The sequence below is a fragment of the Opisthocomus hoazin genome, chromosome Z (assembly GCF_030867145.1).
Source record: "Opisthocomus hoazin isolate bOpiHoa1 chromosome Z, bOpiHoa1.hap1, whole genome shotgun sequence".
In the NCBI taxonomy this organism is placed as follows: domain Eukaryota; kingdom Metazoa; phylum Chordata; class Aves; order Opisthocomiformes; family Opisthocomidae; genus Opisthocomus; species Opisthocomus hoazin.
The window spans coordinates 87,635,029-87,662,289 of NC_134454.1; the positions used below are offsets into that span (position 1 = coordinate 87,635,029).

General features: G+C 49.7%; 1 protein-coding gene across 7 annotated transcripts in view; it reads left to right on the forward strand.

Moving 5' to 3' along the window:
- Positions 1 to 27,261, forward strand: part of LOC142358832 (CBP80/20-dependent translation initiation factor-like) — a 156,402-nt gene that overhangs the window by 58,824 nt on the left and 70,317 nt on the right. The gene's annotated exons all lie outside the window — the stretch shown is intronic.

Consider the following 27,261-nt stretch of genomic DNA (forward strand, 5'->3'; position numbering starts at 1 on the left):
GATGAGGACATCTCCTGCCCATGGTATGGTGGAGACCAGCAGCTCCCTGCCTTACCTGTCCTTAGGAAACCCTTCCCAGAAGTGGGAAAGCCTGGGATGGATATGCTGAGCTGTGGTCCTTTGGGCTTTGGGATGGAGAATTATTCCTGTGGTTTCATGAAGCCTTGCTGTGAACCTCAGTGCTGAGCAAGGGCAGTTACCGCAGAGACTTCGTTGGGATGTGAAACGTTGAGGACAGTGTATATATATATGTACATATATACAGATATATATATACACGTACATGGACACAGGGCTGATATATTTTAGGAAAGGAGGTTCTGAAAAGCACCGAGCCTCCTGACAACTCCAAAATACATTGCTGCAGCGACGGTGTGCTGACCCAGATGTTTCCCCTATGGGCTTGCGCCTGTGTTTGCATGCGATGGTCATCCACTTGTACGTCTTCTGCGGGTCTGTCTTCACCTCCCAGTTTTGGTAGTTCTGGTTAAATCACTTTTGATGCTGGGGCATTGGGGAACGGCAGGATGAGGCCGAAAGTTAAAAAAGTGCCGTTGAACAGGTCAATTTGTCAGCATCGAATAATGTTAACTTTCCAGAGCCCTAGCCCTCAAAGGAACGGAGTGTCCTGGTCTGGACAAGTTTCTGAGGATGCTCAGCGTGTTTTTGCTGAAGTCTTCTCTTTGCCTCTGGAAGGAAGGATGGAGACATCTCGTGCTGTAGCAGTGTTGCCCTTTTCAGTGCTGAGCAGAAATCTCGCCGGGCTTCTTGCTCACGTGTCATGTAAGGAAAAGCCTTGCTCAGCCTACGAACCATGTGGTGATCTTACTGTTTCTTTTGGGTGCACTAGCTGGCACTAAATACACCAACCGGTGGCAAGAGCGGAGAAGTGCTGATGCCGTTGGCAGGAAGGAACGCTGCCTGCAACTGCTTTCTGCTCGGTTTCTTCTATGCTCGGTATGTCTGGACTTTAAGTCACAGGGAGAAAACATCAGGTTCAGCTGATACAGACCCCAGTAATGCTGCAAAAGAAGGTGATTTTCACTGGGGAATAATTAGAAGTGAGGAATCAAACCATCTTTGGTGCAAGGAGCTGACATTCTTCTTTAGGGTTTAACTTCTTTTAGGATTGGCAGCTATTAAATAAGCCAGATCCTCCTGGTCAGGTTGTCATCTCATCCTGTCGTAACAACAGGTTGAGTCCATCGACTCCAGTGAACAAATACCAATATATACCTGCATACCTAGCTTAATTCTTAATATGGCAACTCTAAGCCGGAAGATCTAGTGGGAATGCTGGATTTGGTGGTTTGTTTGTGCCTCTGGGCAGGCTCACGCGATACGACGTTATTCTGGAGACTTGCTTACCTAGGCGTGTACAGTCATAAGTGCCTGTGGGAACTGGGAGCCGGGCAGTTCTGGGTGAGGATTTATCTCGTTTGGTGTTGACAAGTGAAATACTCGCGGACAGCTGGTTTAATCCTGACGTATCATTGTTAACTGGATTTGAATGTGGTCGTGCGATGCCGACAGTGATCTTGCTCATCTGTGTCTCTTGTTTTAAATGGCCCTGTGGAGCACAGTGTGCAGGGGCATGAGGGAAAATATTCATGTGAGCCTATGGAGGAAAAATCTTTCACCTTCCATAGGGCTTTCCCACGCTGCGGTTGTGTTTGCGTCATATCCTGAAGAAGAGGCTTTTCAGGTTGGAGATAGATCAACTCTTGTTCTGTCTGTGTTTAAGATCTCATGGGTTGCTTACAGCGGCCATGCAGGGGTGGAGGGGCCGGTCCGAGCATCTTCCGGCGCGACTGGGCCGGTCCGAGCATCCTCCAGGGTGGCTGGGCTGGGCTGAGCATCCTTCAGCGCGACTGGGTGGGTCTGAGCATCCTCCAGCGTGATTCGGATGCAAATGTTTTGCTGCTGAATGTGCTTCGTCAGCTATAGCAGGGTTAAGAGCACCAAGTTGGAGAGAGGTAGTGAGTCTGCTTTGGAAACTTGGGTTCCTTTGATGGTAAAATGTGATGGACATATGACCTGAATCTAAAACTGATTTCCAGTGTACATCCAGGTCTGTATGTGTGTCGCTACAGAGGGACAGAGTGACACCCCTAGTGGGTTAAGCAGAATATTCTGGGTATCTGGACATTAATATATATACACAAGTTTTGCTGCTGGAGTCTATCAATATTATTTTAACAAAATATTGCAAGGAAAGCCTGTGACTCCTTGGCAATTAAAAGGTGAAAAAATAAACAAAAAATTAAACAACCTCCCCCAAAACCCTCTTTCTTCATAGCTGTCTGAGGGAAAAATGCTTGTGGGCAGCTTTTTGTTTCGACGTTGGAGAACGCTCCTCGGAGATGCTCCACAGCACGGCGAGCTCTGCCATCTCGTGGACATGCACAGGTGGGCGAAGCCAGCTCTGCTTGGGCGCCCGGCCCCACTTCTTCACAACTGGTATTGTGAAGCTTCCTCCTGCCCCATCTTTTCAAGGCTCATGTGGGGCACTCGGTTTTACTGGTAAATAGGCTTTGTTTTGAAAGTTTCGTGGCTAGGAGTGCATGAGGTCATTGCTTTGGCTCAGCTCGTGAGCCGTAACCTCTTCATCTCTCCTTACTCACAGGAGTCTGTAGTTGGATTTGGGCACTGATTCACCCAAGCGCTGCCAAAAAGTGACTTTGGAAGAAAATAATCTTTTGAAGATAAGTATTCCCCATTCATAAGATCTGCTTTTTCTTACGCGCCGGGGAGGATCGGTTGCCGGCTGCATTAGAGAGGCGCGGCTCAGATGTAGAGCCAGTCTTCGTCATCCTCTCCGTTTTCACCTCAGCTGGTTTGTTGGGGGAGACCATGTCACCATCTCAGCGTCATGAAGATGTCACAGGGAGGACTGAGTCAGTGCGTTTCGCTTTTGCTCCCTTTGACAAATGCTCAGGAAGGCTTTTAGGCTTGCATGTGTCACAGCTGAATGCCCTGGTCCTAGATACAGTCTTCTACAGACTCCGAGCCCTTGGCAAACTCTACACTTACCAGAGAAAACAACCCAAGGGCTCATGTCCTACAAGATACCCTCCATTCTCCCTGTGAAGCTCACAAAGGGTGCAGGAGGCTGCATGTCACGGGGACACGCTATGAATGCTGACAGAGATGAGCAGAGAGTTTTGGGACACGTTCCGAGTGGTTTCTGGACTGGCAGCTTCCAGTTCTTGGCTTTCGGTTTGCTGGACTCGTGTCTCCAGGCTGGGTCTTCCCTCCTCCGAACGGTGCGTTGTAGGAGGTAGAAATTATGTGGCACTTTTGAAAGGGGTACTGGGATTTGCTGGTGCTATGGGATAAACTTGGAAGACAGCATTGACGTCGTTTGGTTTGGCATCTTAATTGCTTCACAGCTCATGTCATTCCATTTCCTTGCTGAGTTTTGACCCTTTTTGTTGTATGTTTGGAGTTACAATAAACTGCTTGTTTGTCTTCTGGCTGCGGTTGTCATCCAGCTTCCTTGTTGGATGAGAAACAAAGCAGCAACTCCTTGGGAGAAAGGCAGACTCTGTGAGTTGTTCATGTTCCTCTTAGCACCACTGTATTCCTGACTTTGTCCAAGCAGGATTAGAAGCGCCGGGATACCTAACCGTGCTGGGATCCCACCTCAATTTAGGCACCTGACAGGTGTCTCTGCACACGCTCCTCCGGACCCGTCCTCCTTGACAAGTATTTTCAAATCAGACCTTACAATTCAGCGCAGAGATCGTGTGAGTAAAGGTGGGACCTGTCCGTGGGCTGGTCTCTTGGGGTTCCTGCTGTAGGAGAGGCATGGACACGTTGGGGCATGGTTTGTTGCATCTCAACATAGAGGTCTAGAGAAGTTCGGTTGATTCCCATCTGAGGGTACCCATGTCCTTTCCCTGTCGGCTTTACAAGGAGCCCAGAGGGACTGGGTCATATGTGGGCTTGTTCAGACATGGTAGGTGCCTTAAGAGAGAAGCCAGCCCAGGTGTCTGGGAGAGAAGGGTGGATTGTGAGGTGAAGAGGTCAATGTCCAGCACTGCTGTGAGGGCTTGCTCCTAGACCCTAACAGATTGTTGACCCTTCCAGGGTGGTGGTGGCAGGGGGACAGGTCTCTTTGGAGCTCAGGGACAGCTCTTTGTTGGGGTGGTGTTATTTACTATCACCATAAAGAGTCCTCATCCTCTGCCACATCCTGTCTTGCCTGCTCTTTCTGCGCTACAAGGTTGGGCAGTTCTCGTTTTAGCCAGCTCGTTAGCCAGCCCAGATCCTTCCTCTTTCAGAGCCTTGACCACAACATCGTGGCCCTTTCTCAGCAGACCGTTCTGCACTGGTGGAGCTGGGGTGGGCTCATCCCTCTGTCTGGCATTGCCTCCCACTGGGAGTGACCTGATCCTTGTAGTGTGCCCCATGTGCTGTATGTCCCTCCTGCCAGTCGACAGGTCTAACCCTGACATCCTTTACCTGTCCACCAAACACATGTGAAGAAGTTCGGCTGGCTCCCTAGGAGGCCCGAACTAGGGGGATTTCTCCTCCCCACCCCCAGATCCTGCTGGACTCCATCCAGAGCGTGTAGGCATGGCACTGTTTTCAGAGAAGGTTTCTGGTCTAACAAGCCAGCTTCCCCTATCCCAAGGGTCTTTCCAGTACTGTAACTGCTAAAACCGCTGTGGAAAGTCCCTGTCAAAGAGCCAAGGTTTACTTGAGTATAGGTCACAACGTATTGGGAGTCAGATCACCGCTGCTGAGTAAAAAGCTTTTGTTTTGCCCTGACTTCCAGTAAGATGTGGTCTTTCTGTGGTCTATTTTTTGTGGCATTTAATCCAACTGACGATGACCACCTCCTCGAGAAAAGGAGTTGCAGTCACCTGTAACCCCTTCACCATCAGAGTTAAGGCCACTGTTGACCGAGGAAGGCAGATGAGACTGTTGCCATCTCCAAAGCACTGGAGAGGAGAGGTCTGGTCCAGGGCTGGCTTACCTTCCACGCAGGTTGCCAGCCTGCAGGTTCTCACAAGAGCCAGGCCTTGTGTCTGGCAGCAGAGCACAGTCATTATGACCCCTGAACCAGATTATAAACCCCATGTTTTTTGTCGGACATGCAGAAAAGGGGAGATCTTCCAGTAGGTTTTTCAGATTAGGATGGTCTTCCATACTGTGTAATAGAGTTATTCACTCCACAAAGAAAACACCAGGTAAATGGACAAAAGCTTTGATATTTCCATCACCATCAGCATTATTATTATTATTATTATTAGGGTTCAGAGCTGGTTTCTGATTGTAACAAATGAGGTTGACTCTCCCTTCTCAGGGCTGGTTTTTATTTTTCTGGCTGTCACCCAGTTCAAGCAGACTTGGCGATCTTGGCTTGTAATTCGTGGAGGTGTCTTCCCAACCTCGTGAGAACGGACATGCCTGCTTTATTATGGTTCCTGGAGCTGGTACTGGTCAGCTGGGCAGGGCTGAGGCCCTGTTGTTTCAAGAGTGGTGGACCTGTGATGAGCTCCTGGCAGGATGGGAGTGTTGGGGTGCTCTTGTACTCTGGTTGGGTGGGCCAGGTTCAAAGACACGGGTTTGGGGTATGCAGGGAGGGTCGGTGGAAAGGACGAGGTGGCTTACATTGCATCTCTGAAGGATGACCTGGTGTTTGGTGGCCGAGAGGACAGAGCTGGTGGCAGAGGGGAGCCCTGTAGCACTAGAGGGCACTGTGGGCTTGCTGCACGGCCCCGAAACCCGGCTCTGCGCCGAAGAAACACGAGGCTTTTTCCAAAGGCTTTTTCCAAGCAGAAATTTCACCCGCCGTGGCTGCGTCTCACACCCTCCTGTGCTGGGTCCTCCCGCTGTGCCCGCCTCGGCCTCCTGGTGCACGTCCAGCATGGGAGACCTCAGGGCTCATGGTGAGGAAAGGTGTTTCTCTGCACCAACGGCTGAATTTGGTTAACACCGTGCATCGGCGTGAGCCTCAAAGCAGATGGAGGCCCTGACCAGAGAGGGGTTAAAACCAGTGGTGTCTGTGAACCCCCCATCGTTGCATTTACCAAGCACCGCAGCCCCGTTTCACCAAGGGAAGCTGGTGCCCCAGGATTAGACGTGCCCCACAGCCCGGGCCTCCCTCTCTTGCATCACGATGCCTCCCCGACTCCTCTTGGAAATCCCACTTTTGTAAATGTAGTCCTCAGCTCTGCTCCGATGGGATGCTCTGGCGGGGCTCGGTCCCAAGCGATGCTCCTCACACCAGTGAGCAGTGCCAGACATGCTGAGGGTCCTCCCTTTCTCCGGAAGATGCTGCTGCCCCATTAAATATAGGATGTTCCTCTGAACACCCAAGTTCCCGTTCGTCCGTCTGTCACTATCCCCCATCTACCCTGTTGTCCCCACCACCCCACTTAGAAGGACTTGCCAGCCTCAGTGGGAGGGAGATGAATCACACAGAATCGCAGCATGTTCGGGGTTGGAAAGGACCTCTGTGGGTCACCCAGTCCAACCCCCCTGCCAAAGAAGGGTCACCCAGAGCAGGCTGCACAGGACCTTGTCCAGGCGGGTCTTGAATATCTCCAGAAAAGGAGACTCCACAGCCTCCCTGGGCAGCCTGGGCCAGGGCTCCATCACCCTCACAGGGAAGAAGTTCTTCCTCATCTTCAGCTGGAACTTCCCCTGCTTCAGTTTGTGCCCGTTGCCCCTTGTCCTGTCGCTGGGCACCACTGGAAAGAGTCTGACCCCGTCCTCCTGACACCCACCCTGCAGATATTTGTAGGCATTTCTAAGGTCCCCTCTCAGCCTTCCTTCTCCAGTCTGAACAAGCCCAGCTCCCTCAGCCTCTCCTCGTAGGAGAGATGCTCCAGTCCCCTCCTCATCCTCATAGCCCTCCACTGGACTCTCTCCAGTAGCTCCTCATTTTTCTTGAAGTGGGGAGCCCAGAACTGGACACAGCACTGCAGATGGGGCCTCACCAGGACAGTGTAGAGGGGCAGGAGAACCTCCCTCGACCTGCTGGCCACATTCCTCTTGATGCACCCCAGGATCCCATTGGCCTTCTTGGCAGCCAGGGCACACTGCTGGCTCATGGTCAACCTGTCGTCCCCCAGCACACCCAGGTCCCTCTCCACAGAGCTGCTCTCCAGCAGGTCAGCCCCAGCCTGTACTGGTGCATGGGGTTGTTCCTTCCCAGGTGCAGGACCCTGCACTTGCCGTTGCTGAACCTCATCAGGTTCCTCTGCACCCAACTCTCCAGCCTGTTAGGTCTCGCTGAATGACAGCACAGCCTTTCGGTGACCATCTCTGTTCCTTAGACCCCAGTTGGCCAGGCGCTGGTTTGTGCTACAAAAGAAGATGAGTGATGGGATTTTAGTTGCTTTGCAGCTTTTTCTTGGGCCAGACTGGCAGAGCGGCAGGACTAGGCTGGGCTTCCCAACAGCAGGTGGTGGGATTTGGATTTATGTCTAGGGACCACGAGCTGATGAGGGAAGAGGATGGGAGAGCTGGATGAGAAAGTCTGTTCCTGGCAGGACGATGAAGAAAGATCCTTTATTTTGCTATTAAGGAGTTCACAAGTGATGTTAGACCTGAGAACTGCAGTTTTCTGGGGAATTAACTGCTCTGGGTATGGAGACTTGTACGAGGGTGTAATTAACAGCTCCGTAGACATTCAAGGCTCAAACATAATCACCACATTGAGCTCTGGCTTGAACACACTGGAGAACAGCATGGCCTTTACTCAGCCCTGTAGTTGCCTTCCCTTCCAAAAGGTTTGCTTTTGTGCAGCTATATAATATCCAGAACAAGCCTAAAAAGTTTGGTTTTGTTTTTTTCCCAGTCCTTTCTATAGACTGTAACACCCCCACCCCCCAATTCCTGCCTGAATTTTAACTTCGGAACAGCATCACATTTTTTTCTCCCTTGTTTCCCCAGAGGATTCATTAGAAATCGGAGAGGGCTTTTGCTGCGCTCCCTTGAATATGCTGAATATTTTCCTGAAGCCGGTTGTGGAGTAATGATGAAGTTAAAATAAGTTATTAAAAACAGCAGAGAAACAAAAATGAAAAAATTTAAAAAAAATCCAGATTTCTAAAGATCCCAAATAAAAACTCAATGTCTCTTTGGTCAAGCAGCTATTTCTGCTGGCTTGGCTATTTCCATATCCTAATCCCCTTCCCTGCTCTCCGTCAAAGAGCTGAATTTTTAATAAAATAAAGGGAAGGAAGGAATTTTCTCTCTAAAAAAAAGTAGATGTACTGAGGTACTGGAGAAGAGAGACGTGCCTACGTCCCTGTTGGTGGAGGGACCTACAGAGCCTAGAAACACATCGCTCTCAAAAAATCCTGCTAATGGGGGATGTCCTCATCCCTCCTCTGACAAAATACGAGGTTAATGTTTCCTGTTGCATTGAAAAATTTCTTCTTAACCAGAAGATCCTTCCCCCCCATCCCCCCCACCCCAGCTTTCTGCTGCCTTTCCTCTGATGTTATGGAAATAGCAACCGATACAATAAATGAGACCAGAAGTTCTTAAAATGCGAATTTCCTGCCCGGAGGCAGCAGGTAAGTGAATCCCGTCCAGCCTGGGGAGATGTGTATGTAGCCATGGGTGTAAATATAGGTATTGAGTGGCAGGATGAGTGTTTATTGCAATCCAAGGTGGTTCAGTCAAAGATTGTCCTTCAAGTGGGAAATTTATTGCTGCACATGACGCCTGGATGTCTCTTCCACGGGGAAAATAAAGACTGTTTATGAAGGGAATTAAATGGTGTCCTTGCCTGCGGTAGCAGACCGAGCTGTGTGACCCAGAGGCCCATTCTAGTCCCATGTTCATATTGTCCCTCATTTTCTGATTTTAAAAATACCAGTGGGGTTTGTTTGGGTTTTTTGAAGATACTCCATGAACTTCTCTGCTGGCTCTAAAAATGGCAAGCGCTCGGCTCTATGGGCGCTGGCATGGTCAGTGAAAGAAAGCTCTGCACCCTCCCCAAAATGCCTTTGCTGGATGGTGGGGTTGAAGGATTTCATCGGGGCTAATAGAAATAGCGAGAGGAACGTGGTCTCCATGCCTTCGGTCACATGGTGCTTCCCCAGTGTCCATGTCTCCCAGGGTTCCTCTGCTCTGCCCTTTACCTGCTGGTACCACTGTGGAGGAACTCCTCACTGTTGGCTTGCTTTCTTTCTAATTCTCTTTTTTTTTTTTTTTTTATTCCTGTAATGTATGAGCAGAGAAACCACTGGAGGATGATAAAGCTTCATTTCTTCCTGCTTTTGTGACCCGCTTGATTATTTCGTTTCTCATTGTATATTCTTTTGAGGCGCCTTGTCCAAAAGGAAAGAAAATATATATGCTTATAGGAGCAGTTCGTTTCCTCTTGGCTGGGTAAAATAAGACCCCTTGGCTGGGCAAAATAAGCAGGTACTGCATAGGGTACGGATTGCTTCTGCTCGCTGGTCCTGGGGAGGGAGCTGCCAACACTTGCACCATGATGACATTATTCCTTGAAGCTGGTGGGCTGCGTATGCCTACTTTTGGCCAGCCTTCCTCTTGGGGCTATGAATAAATACGACATAAAAAACTGTGTTCCTCAAGTTTGGGTTGCTGCATGTTTGCTAGAGAAGAATGGAAAGTTTTGGGATTGGTAGTTGCGTGGACGTGGTTTGAAGCAGCAGCGGGAGAGACGAGGCATCCTGTCCTGTTGTTTCATAGTTGCTCTGCATCAACAGTGTGGACCGAAGATGCTTTTTAAGAGTCAAATATGAAGAAAAAATTTGCATTTGTTGTCATTTAAAAGAAAACACGAGTCCAGGATGATCTTCAGGTTTCCAGCCTGATGGTGCTGGCAAGTCCTGCATCTGCAGCTGGACCTCCTGGGCACGCAGTGGCCGGTCAGCTCTGGTCGTTGTGCCCATGGTCAGTGAAAGCTTGGTTTTCCAAAAGCAGAGGGCTAGGGTGCGCTTTTTTAAAGCTTTCTTCTCCTTTGGGTTGTTCCTGTCCACTGTGGCCGTGGAGCTTGTTCAGCCCTGCAGCTAGAACCTCTTGTGTAGACAGCTCTGGGAGACGTCAAGGATGGAGGAGCTTCAGGGTTGCAACCAACTCAACTCAACCTAAAGGCTGTGGAGAACCTAGGGGCTAGGTGGGTGACCATGGATCATGGTTGAACTTGCAGATGCAAAAAATTGTCTCCTTGGATGCAAATTTTGTTCTGGAAACCCAGCGATGGGTTTTGATACCTGGATTCTTGGGGTAAAGTTTCCACTTGTGCATTATTCTGCTTTTGGTGCAAATCAGCCCCGCGTGCCTTAAGGGTTTGGGAGCCAGTGCGGTCCCCGTGCTCTCCACGGCGTCACTGTCCGGCGCCGACAGTGTCCCGGCAAAACAGGTCACCACCCCAATAAGCAGAAAGACGAGGAGCCAAGCTCACACTAAAATGGTATTTCAGCCAGAAAGAGCAAAGGGGGTAAAAAAAATACCCTGACCATGAGAGTGTGAGCGGCCACCTCGTCGTGCGATCACAATATCGGTTTTCTAGTTTATTTTTTATTTACGGGTGGCTTAACAATTAAAAGGCTACACTGCGCTTTGGTTTTTCCAGTCTGCTGCATCGTGTGACCCCGGTGACTCCGAGTTAAGCCTCATTATATAATGGTGGGGTGTTTTTTTGGAAAACCTCCATTTAATCCTTTCGGAGCAGAATTTGCTGGTTTTGTTTTCTTTCATATCGTCGTCTTGCTTCCCTCCCCGCCTACCCCTTTCCCGGCGGGCGCACGCTGGAGGCGTCAGTCTGGGAGCAGGGTCCTTTCTTCCTTTCTTTTTTTTTTTTTTTTAATTCTGCAGAGAAAGGAAAAAAAATATAAGGTTTATTTTCGTTTGCTTGGGTTACAGCGCCTTTCCCCGCCGTCGGGGGGAAGGACTACGTGATGTGCAGCAGGTATTTTGTGAATGGAGCGCAACCCTGTGACTCCCCGTCGCTTGACCGAAGGGGGAGGCAGGGGAAGGAGAAAGGAAAAAAAAAAAAAGAAAAAAAAAAATAAAAAACCACCACCCAGTGACTCCATCGGACTCGTTTTGGCTGGAAAACTTTTTCAGCGCCGTGGTTCTTAAGCCAGGAGGAAGCTTTCTTCTGGCCCAAGAACAATAAAGGGGTCAGCAGCCTGATCCTCCCTCCTACACCCTCTTCCTTCCATTGTGAGGGGTCTGTGCAAATATCCCAGGCTGCTTCTGCTGGGGCCTGAGGGACCTGAGCTGCACATGTGACATTAAAGAGAAACTCTGCGGACTCAGTAATCCTGAGCTGCAGAAAGGAAAAAAAAAAAAAGGAAAACCAAGATGAAGTCTCCAAGGTGTGTTATTTCTGGTGTAGAGTCGCGCTTGGAGAAGGTACCAATGGGTGTTTCTCATGGTTGGGGGATATCTGGCCCCTTACCATGCGTAGGTGCTCCTCCACGATGCCACGGCAGCGTCTTCCCCGACGGTCTGCTCGATGAGTGGCCAAATCCCCACAGAGGGTGGGCGAAACCTCGTGTCTCGCCACCCCTTGACCTCCACCATTTCTCTGGTTGTCCAAGAATTTCTTCTGCTCTCATAGTGCACATGCAAAACCGGTGTGTTGGTGGTATATGGTCTCCACCAAGGATGGAGTTGAAGGAGGCAAGGCTGTGTGCTGTGTTGTGTTTGCTCCAGGGGTTGTCCACCACCTGTCAGCACCCAGGTTTTCAAGCTGGCACCTTTAATGCCGAGCCTGCTACTCCTTGGGTGCATATCACAGACTGTGAAGGTCTGAGTCAGCAAGCCCTGGAGTAGAAGGTCTTCGGAGAAGTGCTATGGCCCCTGACCCATAGCGGTGTGCCCACCAGTCCTGTCCATCATCAAGGCAGCCTGCGTCTCTGTTGAGGGAGGTTGTACATGGATCAGAGGGCTGCTGTAGTTCTGTGATGTTTCTTTTGAATCCAGAGCAGCCACAGAACTTGCAGGCCAGGCTAGGTTCTGCCACCATGAATGGTGGTACTTTTTCCAGGTGGCATTTGGTATCTGCCAGGCTAGATACCACCTACCTTCCCAAAGGAGAAGGTGGGACCTGTGGCCTGCTATGAGAAGGCAAGTTCAATGCAGTAAGCTGTATGGTGCACTGAAGACCTGATTCGTTTGCCAGAGGGGGTGTGGATGATGCTCATCAAATTGTCGGAAACCATCTCTTCTTTTTATTTACACAACAACCAGCTAATAGCGTGTCTTTCCTGTGCTGAGGGCTCCAGAGCTGGACGCAGGACTCCTGGGGGTGTCTCACCAGAGTGGAGCAGAAGGGCAGAACCCCCTCCCTCGCCCTGTGCCCACACTGCTGGGGATGCAGCCCAGGGCATGGTTGGCCTGCTGGGCTGCCAGTGCCCATTGCTGAGTCACGCTGAGCTTCTCATCAACCAGCACCCCCAAGTCCTCCTCCTGCTCACGGCTGCCCTCAACCCATTCCCTGCCCAGCCTGTATTTGTGCTTGGGATTGCCCTGACCCATGTGCAGGACCTTGGGTGACCTCCTCTCGCTGTGTTCCAGCTTGTTGGACCTTGGCACCAAGCAGCCGCATGAATCACGGTGGTGATTTTGCCGTAAGGCAGTTCCTGTCGTTATTATCTCCTTGCTGTGTCGATAACGCTTTGGTGGCGATGGTCAGGATTTCCTCGCGCTACAGAGCTTTCCTGAAGATCAGCTCTGTGCGCGGTGGAGGAAGTAGCCGTTGCGAGGTTGCTCCTCGTTGCTGAGAACTGGGTGGCCAACTTCAAATGTACGTGCGACCTGACATGATCCGAAGAGCACCGCGGCGGCTCCTCTTTCCCCCGTCCGCTTTGTCAGTGCAGGCAGGCATCTACGTGGACGTTCACCTACACACACGTGTGTGGGACCTCCTCTTCTGCCAGTGCTCCGAGGGCTGAAGCAAGACCAAACCTGGTTATGGAAGACTGTCAGAGACCAGGACCCCGGCAAGGGAGGTGGAGGAGAATGGTCTCATGTCTTGCCTGAAATCCCAAGGGCGTGGTGGGAACACGCAGGGAGAAATTCAGGGTCTCACCCCCACCCCTCTTACTACAGACACTACAGGGTCCTTTAGCTGGAACGAAAACTGTTTTTAGTTCTATTTACAAATGCTTAGGCAAACAGATTTGTTGTTTAAACTTTTTTTTTTTTTTACAAATGCCCTTGTTTGAAGGTAAAAGCAAGCAAGCAGTGAGTTCTTCTTTCAGCCTTGGTGTTATGCTGCTTTTCTCCTGTGACTGGAGCAGCTTTCTGACCTCTGCATACAGCATCTAACTCCAGGATTTCCATGGTGTTTCCAAGCAGCGGAGCTACGCAGGTAATAAATGATAATTACACAGGCTATGTTGAGCTTGCTGGAGGGCAGGTGAAGTGTGACAGGCTTCCAAGATACATCTCCTTTGCTGCTCTTCTTCATCTAGAAGAGGAAATAGTGCCCAGCTACTCATGGCCAGTGAGACCATAAAAATACATTGCAGGTTCCTCTAAGGGTTGCAAGGAGGCTGGAACTGGCTGTGTTAGAGGTGGAGCTCCTTGACTGCTTGACCATCCTGCAGTTCCTGTCTGAAGTGGAAGCAGATCACCTTGTTTGGCTTCGTACTTACCATGTCTTTTCATGGTGTGATTTGCACACAAGACAGGGCTTGAGTTTATTCTGCCAGTCCTCAGCTTCTGAGAGTTGTTGGTTCAGGATGGGCAAGGCTGCGGTGCAGCAGTTGATGGTCCTTCCCTTCTTCTGGGATGGCTAAGGTAGCTTTCCTGACATGAGGTTGGATGAAAAGAGAAGGTGTTTTGGCAGCAGGGAAGTCTTTCTGTATGTGCTGCAGTGAAAATTAATGATCTGGCGCTCACCTCAAGTGGTCTGCAGTTTTGGATGGAGCACTGCAGGCATGTTTCACAGGTGCTTTTCCAAAGGTACTTGATTATTTAGCGCCCTTGCTATGTGTAGGACGGGCAACTTGGATGCTCATGTGCTGATGGGGAAGACTGACTGTTGGGGAGCAGACGATAATGCAGCAGAAGATGGTTAGAAGTGAGTTGGATGGGGACAGATAAGGGATGGGAGTGGGACTTGGTGACATTCTGTAAGTCTGCAGTCAAGTCTGAGCAAGTTGCTGCTCCTTGATGAGAGAAATCCTGTTTCTGGAGGCACCAACAACAAATCTTCATCTCCTGTGTCCAGGTTTCCAAACTTCTGCTCATCTATTTTGTACGTATCTTCTCAGTCTTGCCTGTCTGGAGTGGTTGCCTCTCTGTGCCAAGAGGGATTTCACTCTGCCAGACCTGCATGCGTGCACACAGCCACCGAGGTCCTAGCATGGGTAGATGCAATTGAAAGGGGAGACTTTATTGCTCTCTACAGCTACCTGAAAGAAGGTTGTAGCTAGGTGGGTGTTGGTCTCTTCTCCCAAGTAACCAGTGATAGGACAAGAGGAAACAGCCTCGGGTTGCTTCAGGAGAGGTTTAGATTGGATATGAGGAAAAATGTCTTTACTGAAAGAGTGGTCAGGCCTTGGACCAGGCTGCCCAGGGCAGTGGTGGAGTCCCCATCCCTGGAGGGGTTCAAAAACCGTGTAGATGTGGCACTTAGGGACATGGTTTAGCAGGCATGGTGGTGTTGGGGTGATGGATGGATCTGATGATCTTAGAGGTCTTTTCCAACCTTAATGATTCTATGAGTCTATGTTTGGGGGAGACCTCCAGCCCTTCAGAAGCTGTGTGGGCTCTTGAAAAATTCCCCGTTGGGTGCTGCACTTTCCTACAAGGGAAGGCGTGGTGGTTTCATGGAGTTCGTGGTGCCACGTGTCTCTTCCTGTCCTGCATGCCCACCAAGAGGCTTTCCAGATCTGAACATGTGCAGAGAGCCACGTCCATGGCGCAGGTTCAAGGAGGCTCCTGCCTTGGGAGATGAGGACTGTAGCAACAGGGGGTTTCTGCTGGAGCTTTAAGGAGTGTCTCTGGGTTGGGAACCGTGTACAGTAGGAACAGTCATCAGCCTCATCTTACGTGCGCCTCGTCTCACTGGTTAGGATCGTTTCCCCTGTGGAAACCATCAAGAATTTCCGTTATTTCCTTTCCTGAGGCTTTGTTTGGGTGGGGATTTCTGGAAGGTATTTCACAGGCAGGTATAACCAAAGAAAGACATGCTTTGCCTGGAGGCTAGACAAGCTTTCTTTAAAGCCAAGCCTTTAGCGTGGTGGCAAAACAGAAACCGTTTGTTGCCTGGTCCGACGGAGGGGAGGTCGGGGAAAGGGGGGAGCTAATCAGCTGGGAATCATCCCAGTTAAACGCCGCGCACCAGGGTTAGGGCCATTATCCAGTAAATCCTTGAAATATGTGCTTAATTCTAAGTCCTCCTGACTTCAATCTGTTTACTCTTGTGCTTAACTTTAAGCATGTGCCTAAGTGCTTGGCTGGCCGAGGGCCAAGGCAAATAGTAGACGTAGGAGCAGATTCACGTAAAGTAGATTCTTTGGTGGAGCGAAGTCCCGTGGGACAGTGGATGCTCCAGCAGGTCTGGGATGATGGAAGGGGACGGTGCTGCGTAGCCCAGCTCCGTCAAGTTATTCGGCGTCGGGTACCACGGAGCTGGGGCTGTGCTCGCCTTACGGGGAGCATCCTGACGGGGTGGTCTCTAGATGGGCACCTTCATTTCAGCGTCTCTCCCTTTCACTCTTCTGAAGGCATCAGCCTCACAGGGAGCCTCATGTGTACCGCAAACACAGTCTTGGAAAAAAAATGGATTTTTGTTTTGCTCTTAAAATGAGAAAGAGGAACGTTTTAGTGGAGGAAAATAGCCGTGATTTTATCATCCGAAGAGGAAGGAGAGGAGATTATATGACCTGACTAATAAATCTTTATAGGAATTTGCGTGGCTGCATTAACACAACAAAAAGGACTCCTGTATTAGCACAAGCTTTTATAATGGCTTTATCTTCTTCTTTCCTGTTCCAAACTAATTCCTGAAAGCCTTCTTTTAATCCCCGTTTTGCTCATCCAGCCTGGACTTCTTAGAATGGCAAAGGGTTTTTTTTAATTTATATTTAATCTACGAATGACAGCACTTAAAGCTAGTAACTGCAGCCCTGGCACGCACGAAAATGAAAAGCTACCATCTGAAAACAAGATCTGTGGGGTTTTTTTTCCAAAACACCACTGCTAGGGGTTAAGGGAAATCTGCAGCTGGAACAAATACAGCGCTCGTCTAACTTCCTCAATAACTCTGCCGGGGGAGCGGGCAGTTGCCAGACGAAGGAAGCGTGGTTAGCCATCGCGTCTTTGAATGCAGGTCCATTTCCCCCTCAAACCCATGGAATTTATATTAACCTCCAGCTTTTCTTAGCTGGTGGGAAATTTTTCTTTTTTTTTTTTTTTTACAGGAGGAAGAGCCTGGCTTTTGTTGCTTTGGTTTGTCGGAGGGGCGGAGGAGATGGTTCTGCTCCTCGCGCGGCGTTCTTGCTGGCGAAAGGCCATGGATGCTAAATGAATAATTTTTGACGTTGATAAGGAGAGAAAGGCTGAGGCTGCCAAGCAGAGAGACGCGGGCGTCTGATGACTTGATTTCGGGAAGGGCAGGCTTGAGCCATCGCGGCTCGCCGGGTTGTCTCCGATCCCAGCAGAGATACGGGCGAGAGGAGCGACCTCATGTGCCTTTAGCATCTGGTACATGGATGTAACTCTATGCAGTGGGCAGAGAGCGATATGCAAGCAAGGCTGTCTAAAACTGCTTTTGGTAAGGTGCTTAGCTACCGAATTTAAGGCTGTAGGTAGACCCACAGGAGAGCTACCCAGATGAGTGTGGAGCGTAGCGTAGGAGACCTCGTTCTGCACCCCAGGGCTGCTGCAGGGTCCCTGTATGACTTCAGAGCTGCCATGAAGGCGTAACCATTAGCATCTGTAGGAGGCTTACGGCTGCGGTGCTGACAGTGGTGGGCAGGGATGCTGGACGGAGGAGGGAGACAGCTGAGTGGACATGGGGGACGTGCTGGTTGCCAGAATTCCCATCTCTCTTTGGTAGCGAGCAGTTTGATGGCTGCTTCCGAGTTTCTTGTGATGCAGGTCATCTGCGGTTTTCCCATTGTGCCCCTTGCTGCTCGTCGGTCATACTGTTCTTGGTGACCACTATCTCAGACCCTTCCCAGCTTCTAGAGCTGAGCCCATGACATGGGCACAATCCTGCCAGCAAAACAGCACCAAGGAAAGTAGAAAGGAGCTAAAAAAGACCTAGTGAGGAGGAGCAACATGACCCAAGACATCCCAGTAAGCAAGGTCTTGGGTGCTGGTCACTTGGCACGTGAGAATATCCAGGAGGTGGGTTGGTTTGTTGAGTGTTGTTGCTGGTTCTTCCCTGTCCACTCTTGGTTCTGATGGAACACCTAAAGGTACATCCTGTTGGCTGATGTGAAATGAACTGAAGGAGCTTCACCCAGCTCCTGGCAGTCATCACAAAAGCAGACATAACTCATGCTTTCACTGGGAGGAAAGCTGATGTTTGAACAACGCCTGGAGAACGTGCACTTTCCGTCTATCTTTGGAGCTGTCATTGTTGATGTTCAGCATTTCCAAGACACAGGAGACTGGGTACAGCCATCTTGCTGCCTGTCCTGTTGCAACTTTTGAATAAAAAACAGTTTTTCAGGATTTGTTTCTGGTGGAAATGCCAGATCTGTTTCCAAATGCCACATGTGGAGACTGCTGTAAAGCAAACTTGCTTTTCTTACTCGTCCTGATTTTACTGCTCAAAGTAGTCCATGGCTCCCAGAGGTCTGCAAAGCACTAGTGAAAAACCACCAGCGTAATTAATATATGATGTGATATGATTGATACTCTGTGGCAAGTGCATAATGTTTTCTGTGCTTGTCCCTACATTAAAACCCATTACAGCAGGAGGAATCTTAGTCCTCCACGCATAAAAGGAAAATCCTGGGAGGGAGCAGACAGATGCTCAAGAAGCAGTTTCTTCCACCCAGGTACAAACTGCCAATAACTTGGCAAGGAGAAAGTCAAGCCCTTGTGTTGCACAGCCCACACTCCTGCAAAGGAATGGGGATTTTCAAAGGGAAGAATGAGGCTTTTATAGGATTAAATTGGCGTTTGCACACTGGGGTGTTTTCCGAGCTAGGGTGGCTGCGACATGGGATCCTCGCTTGCTCTCTCTGGGCTGAGCTACACTAAGCAGAGACTTCAGACAGGAGAAAAACCATTTCTTTGTGGTGTAGTCCTAGGGAAAATACCCTGGCTGTGTCTTCAGGCAACTGCAAACAGGAATATCTGTTGTGTGAAAATGTTCCCAGCACAGTATGAGGGGCTTGGAGAAGGAGAAGATCATGATGTTCTACACAGCTTGCTTCAGCTGTGAAGGTCTATGAGAAAGGTCCGCTGGTGGACCAAGAGGGGCTGCCACCACCATGACCTCGTTCAAGCTGGTGGCAAAATTCCCTTTGACTTTGGTGGCGCAATGTATGGATCACAGCGATAAGGATCATGGCAAAAAATGCTCGTTGGCTTATTAACTATTGCCTGCAATCTTAGGGTGTTGCGAAATTTTGTGCACTTGGAAGACCTCCAACAGGAAGTGCCAAGGGCTGAGTGGTGAGAAAGTTCTCCTAGAGCCTCTGGATCTACCCACACTGAAAGAAAAGAGAAGCCACCTCTTGTTTGTAAGGTTATGAAGTTATCACTCTGCAAGTATGGGGATTCATCGCTGTTGGACTGTCCCAGCTCCTGGGAGCTTGCATGAGCTGGAGCTCCTATGGGCTGAAACTCCAGTCTATGCAGGAGGAAAAGATTTGTGGGGGCTTGGTTCTGGGGGATTGCCCAAATGCACATGAAAAAATGCAATATTTTATTAATAGTAAGGATAAAATTAAAATAAACTTGGATACAGCCCTTACCTCCTGTTGAGTGCGATGTTGAGGTTCGAGGTGAGCACACCCAGCCAGAGGCTGCACTGACGCTGGGGATTGCAGAGGTTCAACAGACCCTCCAGCTTAGAGGATGATCTGGGCTCTGATCCCAAACTCCCAGAAGTCCTATGGGGTCTGTTTATAGATCACCTGAAAAATTCATCGGGGAGGTGCCCCCTCCCTGGGAGTGTTCAGGGCCAGGTTGGATGAGGCTTTGGGCAACCTGGTGTAGTGGAAGGTGACGCTGCCTATGGCAGGGGGGGTGGAACCGGATGACCTTTGAAGGTCCCTACCGACCCAAACCATCCTGTGATTCTGTGAGGTCCCTATTCTGCCTGCAGGTCTCTTCCTTATGATGCAGTCCACCACAGTGGCATGATGAGGAGGTGTCGAGGGTGGACGGTGAATGAAGGGTCCTCCTGCCATCTCACCGGTCCACTTCATCTCGGCTGGAGAGGCATGATCAGATGGCACGTGGAAGTTCACATCCGGGTGGTGGTAGGCTTTGAAGGGGACAAGAGACGGGGATAAAGCAGACTGGGGAACATGAAAAGTATAGAGGAAAGGTAGACTTTAAAGAAATGCGAGGTCCCAGAGGCACTGAAATAACTCAAGTTTGAAATATTCCCGTAGCAACTTCATAGTGCTGTAAGTGCCAGCTGAAGCGATTCCTCCCGCACCCCCAAACTAGCACAAGCCAAGAATAATGGAGGAAAAGCTTTTCAGAGCAGGGAGCGCAGCCCTTTCTCACTATGAGCTTGGGCTGCCTGGACCGACCGCAAACCAGATACCAGGTTGCCTCCTGGTCACGAGTGATGTGGGAGGTATTTATTCCCCATATTAGCCGAAAAAGGCTCCCTTTTCCTGGGGAAAGCCAACCCAGGTCACCAACGCTAGTGATTTTAATGATTCTTGAAATATTCTGCCTTTAAGGACTCCAAGCAGTGGTGTGGTGATATCTATATTTGCTGGATAAATGTATGTATTTGTGGATGGGACGCTTTGTTGCTGACAGTAACGTTCATTTTTAAGCCTGACCAGGGTAGAGGAAATACATACAAATAAACAATAAACCTAAACAACACTAAAATAACATCAGTTAAAACAATTAGAGTTACTTCCACTCACAAAGTATTGTTCCCATTTTGCTATAACATGGGAAAAAAACTCTGTTTCCTAAGTCAGCTTGCAACGGATTTTGGATTTGCGGATTCTTGTAACAAAAGGGGATTTCTTTTGTCGGTTATTTATACTCTTCCTATGGCACCGCGTGTCCGTCTCGATGTGTCTGGAGCGCCCCGTTTCAGTGCAGCAGCGGTTCCAGCCTGTCGCTGTCTCGATGGCTTTGCTAGGGCTTGGTGGCACTGGTTGGGCTTTTTTTCCTGCCCACCGCGGTCATCCTGATGTGGACGGGTGTGCCTGCAGAGGCAGTTTCTCCTAGGAGATTTTGTCCTGGATTTTAAAGTTTTATTATCTCTGAATTAGAATCACAGAATGGTCGGGGTTGGAAGGGACCTCTGTGGGTCACCCAGTCCAACCCCCCTGCCGAAGCAGGGTCACCCACAGCAGGCTGCACAGGACCGCGTCCAGGTGGTGCTTGAATATCTCCAGAGAAGGAGACTCCACAGCCTCCCTGGGCAGCCTAGGCCAGGGCTCCATCAGTGCTCACCCCACGCAGGGAGTTTGACTCTGGGTTGTTCTGCCGTTCTCTGTGTCTCTTGTTTCATCCCAGAGGTGGCTGCAGTGGGACAGCTTAGCTGCCCCCAAATACTTAATGCCACCGAGTATTTAATGCTATTTTAAATGCTGCCTTCCCTCTAGCTGGGTGTCCGCTCTCTGCTGGGAGCTGAGAGCAAACACCAAGGTGGGAAGAGAAGGGTCTGAATGATACTTCTTTGGGTCTGGGACTGCATATGTAGGGTCTGTAATTCATTAAAACGCCCACCATTCTGTGAGGGGGCTCGTATAGACCAGCTTTAGTGCTCAGCAAGTGGGAGTTTAGGCAGTTGTGTCCTTGGGGCAATGTGAGAGGGCAAAGCCCTGCAAGAAATGTTGCCGGTGTTTTTGATGATAACTGAAGAGTGGTGTTTAGCTGTGACAGTGCTGATCACCATCACAGCCATCGCTCCTCTGTGCTGCCACCCTTTTTTGGGGGAAGGAGTCTTCTCCAAGGCTCTCATCACCAAGGCACGCGTGCTGCAGCTACGCGTTCAGCCTTTGCTGGTGGTGTACAGTTTATGGTGTGCTTCCCAAAGATGCGGTTAATCAGGAAATCCTCCAAACTGGGACATCTCCCAAGAAGCAATTTCCTATGTCTCCCATTTGAGGCATGTTGCTCCGTGCCATGATTCATCGGGCAAGTACATCCTACTGTCAAGGTCCCCCGGCGTATCCGTCCTCCGCCGTGGGACTTGTCGGATTAGCGGTGGCAAAGCTGGCAGAGTTTTGTTCCTTTTCCGGCTCCTGGGTGGCTGAAAACTAAGACCTCTTTGCCAACTCTGTAGCTTAATTTAGCCCTGGCTCCAATGGTTGAGGTTGAAGAAGGAGTCCTTGGAGGTGGCCAGGACCCCTGTGTGTGCTGTGTTGTGGGTGAGGAGCTGCAACCGTGAAGTGCTGTAAGGGTTTACCTGCCTTTTGTCTTCGGTGAGGGATATGTTGTAAAATTGTTGCATTTTCTATTTCATTGATGTTGAGCACCAATTGATTCCTTATACAGAAGCAACTATTATTATAAGCACCTTCCAGGAAAAATGAATAGCTTGCAATGTGAAGGAACAGATTTATCACTTGAATTTTAAAGGAGAGGAAATCATTTCCAGGCGGCTTCCTGACATTGTTTGGTATTCTTCTATGGCTTCCAAAGCAGGTCAAGGCTTTAGTTTGTGCCTCAGCCCTCTCCTTTCAAGAGGTAAAAAATTCCCCTCGTGTAAGAGAGGACAGTGGGTTGCAGGCCAGCACTGTGGCAGTTCCTGGAAGGGGAAGAGGCAACGGCAAGTTGCTTCCAAGGAGATGGCTCTACTGGAAGTGCCCGCAGGACTCATGCGTGTTGATAAAAGTTGTCCTTGGGTGGGCGGAGGTGATGGGGATGATGCCGGTGGGGAGGTAGCGGCGCCTTTGCCGTGTTTTTCATGTGGGGTTGTATGGCTGGGATGGTTGTACTGGGCATTGGCACATTCAACCCCATAGGCATCAGGACCGTGGGACCGACATGATAAAAGTTAAATAGATCTGCAGCTCTGTGCTGTCCTGGACTTTTCTGCCACAGATAATCCATCCTATAGGGAGCTGAAAGCCTTATCGCGGGGTGTTTCCAGTCGCTGGGTTGGTTTCTGTGGATCGTTTGCAGAACTACTTTGTATTTATTTTTTTATGCTCCCTCCAACCTCGGTATTTCTGCTGTCGCCTTTGCTCAGGCAGATGAGGCGTCTTCAGGGCTGCCATGAACCCAGCTCCACCTCACCCTTCCCACCCCGCCAGGAAGTAAATCCCACCCTGAACTTTGTGTGCAATAAAACCAAGCGAAACTCCCAGCACCTATCCCAGGCCTAATAACCTGTTTGTTCGGTTCAGGCCTTCTGCAACCATTTGTTTAAGATAAGCAAGGGTGGAGATGTTTCTTAAAGGCACAAAAGGCTCTTGAGATAATGCTCATGCGGACTGATCCTGTGACATGGCCGGATCATTTCTTTTGCTTTTCTCATTACCCTACTGTTGGGTTTTTCCATCAGTCCAGTTGCTTTTCTCAACAGTTTGTTCACTCTCAGGGTTTCAGTCTTGCTGTTTCCTGTTCAAGCGTCTTCATCTGCTTGACCATCACGGGCTGGGGACCATGTATGGAAGAGGCTGAATGAGTGGGTATGAGTAAAAACAGCAACTTTGTGCAGTGAGGTTTCCCATCTGAAAGTCAGGCTGCATTAGACATGAAGACCACAGGGATGAAGCACGGAACCCCAGTCTCTCATAGGTCTTTGTGAAATGCCCATGAATTTGGCCACCCTAGGCAACGGTTACACTTGAGATGTGGAAAAATGGAGGGGAAGGAAGGAAGGAAGGTGCAGGTGGGTCCCAAATAGGACCATCCCTTTTCTAAGGCAGTTGTTGTAAGATGCAGAAGGAATCCATGGGATTTGCTGCCTAAGGGTGATCACAGAAGGACCAGCAGCAGCAAAAAGCCCTGCCTCGTTTCTGCTTATCTCCTTGTGATTTGCCCTGTGATTTACCATCACCAGTAAAAGAAGCAAAGCTGGTGCCTCCCTCCAACTTCTTCAGCTGATGCTGCTGCAGAGGAGGTGCGAGAAAATCGATAGGGAAGCTCCAGCTCATAGCAAGGTAGCTCTAAAACCAACCATTTTCCTCCTGTGGTCCCGCCCCTCTTTCTCATCTCCCTCCCAGGCTAGTACCCCACAGGTTACTGGGCTGAGATGTGGGGTGGGATGGCTCAGGAGAGGGGTGGTGTTGGAGAAGGGCAGATATCGGTTGGGGCAGAGGTGGAGGCTCTTGGGTTGCTGCAGATTGCCAGCAAGTTCCTAAAAGCTTTTTATTTGTTCTTTCATTAAACTTTGATGTAAATGGGTCTGGGACAGCGGGAGAGGCAGCTGCCAGCTTTCTGGATTCCCGTGGGCAGGTGGATGGGGTTGAGGGTTGTGCAGACACCTTCTTGAGGAAGGTAAAGCACAAAAAATGTGCACATGGGCATCAAACCTGCTCCCCTCTGTTCTCTCTTTGCAGCAATTTCAGCAGATGACAGATTTCCCTTGGCGTATGCTAGCTGGCCATACGACAGTCACCTAATCTTGCCAGACATCACCTTCCCTTCTCCAAGAGCTGCTTTCCCCGAAACATCTTAAAAGGAGTAAGCACAGCACAACGCAGCTGATCTCCAGGAGACTGGCCCAGCAAGCAGACTGGTCCTGAACGCCCCTGCTCTTCCAGAGCTGTTGGCCTTTCTTGTAACAGCGTGCATGTTTATAATTTAAACTGACATACGCGTACATGCATTAGAAGTCCCATGGGCTTCTCAGGTTCTGCTTCAAGCTTCCCACCGTGTAAACCGCAGAGTGTATAGCTCCAAAATTGAAAACGACCCTTATTAGCGATCTTCCCTGAGACCGTGGGCTCCTTGTTCTTTGCTTTTCCCACACCCCTCACTTCCAGAACTAACAGCACTGAAATGTTGGTTTGTTACGTTCCTCTCCAGACACCCGTGAATAAATATCAAAGTAAAACTGATGTGGGAGAGAGACCAGATGTGATTTTGCTTCCCACTGAAAAGTTGCAAACCTGCCTGTGAAAACCGTGAGCACTTGGGCTTGATGGTGTCTTCTGGCCCAAGCAGGAGCAAAAATCATCCCTCTTGTGTAGGTCTTCTTGTACATCCACTGGGGAGCAGAGGGTGGTCTTCTGCCTTGCAACACATTTCCCTTTGGTTCTGTTCAGGGATTTCAGCTTCATAAAAAGTGTGTCCACTGAAAAATGGAAGAGCCGCCTTTCAGATCCATGTTGTCCTCAGCAAGCCAGCTCTACTGAAGGCACTTCCATTGCTGTCCTGCGTGACCCATGGCGGGGAGCAGCCTCCAGACAAACCCAAGAGCCATGCTATCAAGGTGCTCGCCGTGCCCTTGGGACTGTGGCCCATCCCCACCCACCCAGCTCCCTCAGTCTTCTCCAGCCACTCCGCCCTTCTTGCAAGCTGCTGTTATTTCCTTTTACATCAGCTCGCTGCACAGAAAATAATCGACTTTTCCCCCTTCCAAATTTAGCACAGTTTAGGCACCAAAATAGACAAGAGTAGGGACCAGTGGTTTTTTTCCAAAACATTGTGTCATGACTAGGACTAAGGAAGGGAACTGCTCAGCTGGAGAAGGGAGATGCTGGATTTTCCTGATGGGGACATGGAGTTCTCCCCTGTTGAGACACAGATGTGTGCCTTGGATTAGGAACCTGATTCCCATGTAATTAATCCGTTCCTCACCCCGATGCTGTCTGCTGCTGGTGAGCAGAGGTCTGAGGAAGCAGAGGGATGCTCTGCAAGGAGGACATGCCGTACGTCTGGTTTCTAGTTGGAAAGAGCAGCTCCCGAGACTTAACGAAGTCTTCGCGCTTAGGAAATTGTGCTTTCAGTCCTTGTGTTGTGCAGAGATGGTTTCATTTTTTCCAGGGTAATTGTATTTGCACGTGTGTCTGCAATGCAGCTTAAATTCCTAAAAATACCCCAAGCTTTAGCCTGCTGTGGTAGTAAAACATTTGGAAACAGCCTCGCTGAGCGTTGCACTATTTTTAGCCTGATTTCCTAAACTAGCGTGGCTGATGTGATTGGGCTCTGTGTGTCTGCTCACTCCCTTCTTTTGCTCATTGGCTTTGGAACCCATTGGCCAATTTCAAGCAAATTTTCAGAGGAACGGAGTTCTCAGAGATGTGAAGCTCCTCATATGCATTCAGTGACCATAAGTGATCAGGAAAATGAGTGATGTGGAAGACTCAGACCACAGCCCCCAGTAATGAAGAAGCTTCAGTATGACGCTAAGCTATTAGACGTCAGAGATTCCACACAGCATTAACCATGAGATGGTTGGCTGCAGGAGAAGCCCACGTCAAATCCAGTTAACTAGGTGATACCCCAACCACAATCCCAGGAGAGCAAGCTGCCAGCTTTCCCTACTCCTAAACTACCTCCTCTTAGTCAAAGATGGGCTATGTTCGAGTGGTGAGACAAGATCTCGGGAGCATGAGGAGAGCTCTTTCTGGTGCAGGGTGCAGGGACGTGAGCAGAGGACCACAGAACAACGTGCATTGCTAAACAAATCCTCGCTGGGTGAGCAGATCTAGCAAGCTAAGGCGACTTCATGTAACGATGGCCTCTGTACCACTGCTAATGAGGGATCATGTAGGATGCTGTGGCTGGTGTAGCACCTCTGGATGGTAAACGTGTGTTAGCAGGAGAGAAGGATAGTTTGGTTACCAAGAGTGGGTACTACTCTTGAACATGCTCTCTAATGCCTGTCCTAAACCATAGGATCGTGCTGCATCTGATTTTCTCTGGAAGAGTTAAAGTACCTTCTCGGGAAATACACTTGAAGACTGCAGTCAAAGCAAGGTTCAAAGGGGGACATGCTGGCCAGCAGCAGGACTTACCTAGGGGCTTGGTGAATTCTTCATTGCTGGAAGTCTTGAAGAGCGAAGGTCTCCGAAGTGGAAGGCTCCAGCTGCCACAGGAGCTGTGGTGTTGCTGCAGTAGTACTTTCTCCAGGCTCTTTGCAGATGGCCACGATGGATGGTGACAATAAACCCTGTTGGTGGTAGACTCAGGGATGCTTTCTCCAGTCTGCAAGCCTAAATTCGTTACCATCCCCAGCAACCTTTCTCCTCCGTTACATCTTCCACCAGAGAAACTCAAAAGACGATTATCTCAGTAACTGCTACTAAAATTAACTGCTATTTTTAAGGCTCTTCACGCAGAGAGAGAGGGACTTTTTTTGAAGTCAGTGTGTTATGTTGTCATGCCAATGCGACAAAGCTGCTGCTCGATGAGATGCGGTCCCACCCAGCCCTTGCCCAGGCTGCTCCCTCGTGGCCTCTTGCGTGTGGTGATTCACCAGCAGCGGCTGGAGCTCGGAGGCTGAGCTAGATTGCGATGGAAATAAAAGGAGCGACTTTTACAGGGCTTTTATTGCCAGCCTGGGAAGTACAGTACTGCATAAATAAAAATTACTATGGTTATGACAGCTCTGTAGTCCCTGGAAAATAAATAATACTTTGCACTTACATAGTGCCTTTTGTCCGGGAACCTCAGAGCTCTTTGCTCAGATTAATGAAGACTCACGATGCCCATAGTAGGATGGTAAATACAGCTTCCCTGTTATCAGATGAACATACCAAGTCAGAGAGTCGTCACCTTCAGTGGAGAGAGGACAAGGCAGCGGCTTGAGTTACATGCAGCTCTTCTGCTGACATGACTGGTGCAAATAATTTCATGTCCTGAACATCTCGGCTGTTTGCAGTAAGGTGGATGCCACCCGTCCCTTCCGTAGGGGTGGCCTGGGTTGACTAGCTTGCGGTGAGCGGGCTCAATGATGTGGTTGTTGACTTGCTAATGGTTCCAGGTCACAACCCCGACAGACCTGCCAGCTGTGGGTCACGTTTGCTTACTCCAGTATCCTCAAAAAGCCGCTGAGCATTGTCCCTTCACAGACATTCTTAAAGCTGGGTTTTAGATAAATATATAAACCCAAAGGAAACAACCCAGTGAAGGTGGGTGTTGTAGGTGCACCCATATCAGCAGTGCTATGTGTGGTATGGGTGGATTCCCTGTAGATGGTGTATATTGGATCCACCTGGACGTCGTGCAGTTATTTCC